Here is a 5,776-nt window from a genome sequence, read left to right as displayed (position 1 = left end):
TCCCAGCCCCAGCCCACCGGTCGGTCCTGGTGAAGCCGAGGCCAAAGCAAGGCGAATCCCTCCGCAGTGTACCCGGAGCGGCGGCCTTGCCGGGGTAGCGGGGGTGTCGTCCAGGAAACCGGAAGCCCATGGCGACCCCTGGCGACCCGTTTCCGAACGCTGGGGAATCGAAACTCCGTGGCCTTAAGTAGCCTGACTCGGGGCTGTCATGGATCCACTGGTAGGAGATGATATCTGCATTCTAAATCATGAAAAAGCCCACGGGAGAGATACAGTGACTCCGGTCTCAATATATTCAGATGAGTCTGTTGCTTCACATTTTGCCCTTGTCACTGCATATGAAGACATCAAAAAACGACTCAAGGATTCAGAGAAAGAGAACTCTTTCCTAAAGAAAAGAATAAGATTTTTTGGAAGAAAAGCTTACAGGATCTTTATTAGATGAAGAAACAAGTTCTGTGGGACGAGAACGAGTAAATAAGGCCTATCATGCATATCGAGAGGTTTGCATTGATAGAGATAATTTAAAGAGCAAATTGGATAAAATGAATAAAGACATCTCTGGATCTTTGAAAGTATTGAATGAACAGCTGCAGTCTAAAGAAGTAGAACTCCTCCAGCTAAGAACAGAGGTGGAAACTCAGCAGGTGATAAGGAATTTAAATCCACCTTCATCAAACTGGGAGGTGGAAAAGTTGAGTTGCGACCTGAAGATCCATGGCTTGGAACAAGAACTAAAACTGATGAAGAAAGAATGTAACAATCTCATAATAGAGCTACAGAAAGCCAAACAAACGGTACTGCAGAGTTAAATTGAGAAATTCAGATTCTGTGTGCATTGTATGAATGACTTAACTAGGGATAGAATCACAGAGTTAAATTCTAACTACTCAAAGTTACATTCTCTGAAAAATTCACCTTTATCCTCCCGTTTGTGCTAAAATCTGATATACTTTATACTTTTAGCATATACCCAGAATTATATAATTTTGTTGTATAAAAACTAACTTTTATAAAGCTTATTATTTATTAATGTATTAAAGCTATTCTTTCAAAAAAATAAAAATAAATAAATAAAATATAACTCTACACCCAAAGTAAATACATTTGATGAATAGTCAGAGCATTTTATGGCAAGTCAAAAAATGATAAAGTAATGGCTGTTTTTTTAATACAAATCTGTGTAATATCTAAAAGTGCTATCATTCAGCTGAGTCAACTTTGCAGTTTTCCTGTGGTTTGTAATTTATTATAGATGAATGATAATTATAGGAAGTTAGAGGTAATTGTGTCTATAATGACTTTTTATGAAGAATGGGAGATAAAGCTATTATACAGCTGACAAAGAATTACCTGGAGGACAGTTCCTGAGATTTTATTTTAATTTTTATTTATTTTTAAAATTTATCTTTATTGCTGAAAGTATTACAGGTGTCTGCTTTGTGTATTTTTTCCCCATTGACCACCTCCTCCCCATATCCGCCCCTCCCAAGTCTTTACCACGCTAGTGTCTGTGTACATGGGCTATGCATATATGCATATAAATTCCCAGATTAACCTCTACCCGTCTCCCCCCCACACACTATTCACCCCCACCGTTCCTCTGAAATTCATCAGTCTGTTCATGGTTTTGTCTCTGAATCTATTTTGTTTGTCAGTTTATTTTGTTCATTAGATTCTACATATGAGTAGGTCATGTGATACTTATCTTTTTCTGACTGGCTTATTTTGCTTAGCATAGTACTCTCCAGCTCCATCCATACTGTTGCAAATGGAAAGAGTTCCTTCATTTTTACTGCCGTGTAGTATTCCATTGTTTAAATGTACCACAGTTTTTGTTATCCACTCATCAGCTAATGGGCACTTGGGCTGTTTCCAAATCTTAACTATTGTAAATTGTGCTGCTATGAATATAGGGGTGCATATATATATCCTTTCTGATTGGTGTTTCTGATTTCTTAGGATATATTCCTAGAAGTGGGATCACTGGGTCAAACGGGAGTTCCATTTTTAATTTTTTGAGGAATCTCCATAATGTTTTACACAGTGGCTGCACCCACCAGTCGCATTCCCACCAGCAGTGTACTATGTTTCCCTTTTCTCCACATTCTCACCAACACGTCATTTATTGATTTGTTGATGACAGCCATTCTGACAGGTGTGAGGTGATACCTAATTGTTGTTTCAATTTGCATCTCTCTGATGATTAGTGACTTTGAGCATTTTTTCATGTATCTCTTGGCCTTCTGTATGTCCACTTTGGAGACGTGTCTATTTAGGTCCTTTGCCCATTTTTTAACATGCTAATATATATATATTTAAATAATTTGTTATTGTTGAAAGTATTACATATGTCCCCTCCCCCCCCACCCCTTAACACCCACTAGCCCGCCCCCTGCTTTCGCCCAAGGCTCTCACCACCCCATTGTCTAGGTCCAGGGGCCATTCATATCCTATATAATAAAAGGGTAATATGCAAATAGATCAAAATGCAGAACCAAACAACCAATCAAAGCATAATATGCTAATGATATGCTAAAGATGCTCAACTGCTCACTATGACATGCACTGACCACCAGGGGGCAGACAGACAACTGGTAAAACAGTCACTATGATGTGCACTGACCACCAGAGGGTAGATGCTCTGACCGGTAGGTTAGCTTGCCTACCGGTCCAGCCAATTGGAAATGAGTGAGATAGGCTGGACACGCCCTGTAGCCCTCCTGTGGTCCTTCCCTGGCCCGATTGTTGCACCAGTGGGGTCCTTCAGCTTGGCCTGCACCCTCTCGCAATCTGGAATCCCTCAGGGGATGTCAGAGAGCAGTTTTCAGCCTGATCCCCCAGGCCTCTCCCCTTGGGAGGGAGCCAGAGGCAGGGCTCATGGCTGGCGAGCCTCTCCCAATCAGGACTGATTGGGTGGGAGCCTTCAGCAGACACAGTGGGGCTGGGATGAGCTGGAGTGGCAGGTAGGAGCTACAAGTGGTGTTGGACTGCGGGTTTCAGCCTGATCCCTACAGGCCAACCAGAGGGACCCCACCCGTGCACGAATTCGTGCACCGGGCCTCTAGTATGCATATAAGGTCCTTGTTTAATTACCTTCCACCCACCCACACTCTCTCACCTTCCCTCTGATATTCCACTCTCTGTTCCATGTTTCCATGTCTCTGGGTCCACTCCATTGATTAGTTTATTTTGTTACTTAGATTCCACATATGAGTGAGATCATGTGATACTTGTCTTTCTCTGACTGACTTATTTCACTTTGCATGATACTCTCCAGGTCCCTCCATGCTGTCTCAAAGGGTAAAGGATTCCTTTTTTTTTTTTTTACTGCTGCATAGTATTCAATTGTGTAAATGTATCACATCCACTCATCTGCTGATGTGTACTTGGGTTGTTTCCAGATCTTAGGTATTGTAAATTGTGCTGCTGTGAACATAGGCATGCATACATTCTTTCTGATTGGTGTTTCGGGTTTGTTAGGATATATTCCTCAAAATGGAATCGCTGGGTCAAATGGCAGTTCCATATATTTTTGAGGAAAATCCATACTGTGTTCCATAATGGCTGCACCAGCCTACATTCCCACCAGTGGTGTACTAGGGTCCACTTTTCTCTGCATCCTCACTAGCACTTGTTTGTTGCCCTGTGGCTGCTGGGAGCAGGTAGCTCCTCTCTAGAAAAATGGCAGTTTCAGTTTGGATGCATCCGAACGACCAAATATAGGATTCCTGACTACTGCTTTCCCATGTCTCCCTGCACTGCTTCCCACGCCAGCCTCTCTGTAGGCACCTCAGTCTGTGCCTCCCTCCCTGCACCAAAGCCTCAGGTGAGTAGTTGCAAATGAAAACTCATATGCTCTGGGTTTCTCTCCAACCGGCTCCAGTCTGCCAGACTCCACAGTGGCCAGTACGTCTGCCACCTTTCACAGATGTATGTTACGTGGGCTGCAGGTCTCGGCTCCGGTGTCGAGCCTGGGTTCTGGGCCTCTGTCTTCAGAGGGAACAGTCCCTCCTGTGGCCCAGAACTCCCTCCTCTCTGGGCCTGCTGCCCCTGGGAGCTGGGTCAGCTCCTCTCCTGACCTGGCCCTTCCTACCAGTTTCCAGGTGCTTTCTGTTCTTCTTTGATGTAAGTCTCTTCCTTAGCTGGACCTCAGTTGGTAATTCCAGGTGAATGTTCTCCAATTTAGTTGTATTTCCAGTCTGGGCCTGGGATAAGGTGCAGGACACGTTGTCTATTTGGCTGCTATTTGGCTGCCACTTCCTCCTCTGAGATTTTAATTTTTAAATAAAACTTTGTGAACATGTAATTTACCCATCATTCAATTGATTAATTTAAAATGTACATTTCAATAGTTCATACTGTATTCACAGAATTGTGCTACCACCATGGTGATCATATGAAGAGCATTTTCTGCCCCCGTGAAACCTTTATCCTTTACAAGGAACTCCTTTATGTCTTCCTCCCTAAACCCTATCTGACCATCAATCTGGTTTGTGTCTCTATGGAAGCAGAGGATTTCTTGTAAACAGAACAATGTGATATGTGGCCTTTTGTGATTGGCTTCTTTTACTTAGCATAATAATTTAAAGATTCATTCATATTACAGCATGCATCCTTTTTACTGCCAGATAATATTTCATAATACAGACATACCACATTCTTTTTATTCATGCATTAGTTGATAGACATCCCCCGCCCCCAATTTTGGCCACTATGAATAATGTTTTTTTAATTTTCATGTGCCAGTTATGAGTGAACAAGTTTTCCTTGGGCATAAATGTGTCTGTAAATAGGTAAGTGATGCTGTGCCTTGTTTGGCAGGAAGTGGGTGTATATATGTACACACGCTATAAGAAAATTCAATAGTCCCTTTAGAGTATGGGTTCTACATTATCCAACCTACAATTGAGACCATATACCCATTATCAAAGGCTGCAAGAAGAGTGAAAGCAGCCAGGTGAGTCTTTTTAAGGGGCTGTGAGGTAAAGAGAATTAGTTACTGAAACCAAAGTCTATCATAAACAGCTCAATTTTATATTAGGAAGCAACTAGCTGTTATATTCCTAAATTAACATACATTTCATTTATTTTTTGTTGTAAATCCTCACCCAAGGATATTTTTTCCATTGATATTTTTGGAGAGAGTGGGAGGGAGAGAGAGAGGGAGACAGAGACACATAGACTGGTTGCCTTTAGCACAAGCCCCAGCTGGGGTGGGGAAAGAACCTACAACCAAGGTACGTGCCCTTGACTTGAATCGAACCCACAACCCTTCAGTCTGCTGGGCGACACTCTAACCACTGAGCCCCGGCTATGGCTCCACATACACTTTAATCAGCAATGACTGAACCTGGATGAGGGCAAATGACTTGCCATATTTTTAGGTAAGAAATGATGCTGAGGCTGGATATACAGTAAAACCAAGGAGCAGGCTGGGGCAGGAGCGGGGAGAAGGAGGTAAGTGAGGGTTAAAAGGGGGGACATCTGTAATACTTTCAACAACAAAGATAAAACATATATAAAACAGCCTTCCCCCGAAAAGAAGCATTAGTGGTCTCCCAAAATGAAATGGAAGGATGAATCATTTCACACAATTCTAACTATTGAATGGTTTCTTTAGCAAAAGATAAAACCACAGAATTTTGCACCAGAATAAAGTTAAAATATTCTGAGTATTTGCACAGCAGTACTAATATTGTGAATAAACTATTTAATGTTCTTGTACTTATGTCCAGAGTTGGAAACATAATTAAGCTTAATCATTTTTTGGTAT

General features: G+C 42.0%; 1 pseudogene; it reads left to right on the top strand.

Annotated features, from left to right (window-relative positions):
• The first annotated feature begins 21 nt into the window (after positions 1 to 21).
• Positions 22 to 1,047, top strand: LOC138995143 (5-azacytidine-induced protein 2 pseudogene; annotated as a pseudogene).
• Positions 1,048 to 5,776: the final 4,729 nt, after the last annotated feature.

This window comes from Myotis yumanensis, unplaced genomic scaffold (assembly GCF_028538775.1).
Source record: "Myotis yumanensis isolate MYYU_CA2020_CCGP unplaced genomic scaffold, mMyoYum1.0.hap1 SCAF_1, whole genome shotgun sequence".
Taxonomy (NCBI): Eukaryota; Metazoa; Chordata; class Mammalia; order Chiroptera; family Vespertilionidae; genus Myotis; species Myotis yumanensis.
The sequence above is the reverse complement of the archived record's forward strand: the minus strand, read 5'-3'. Positions and strand labels throughout refer to the sequence as shown.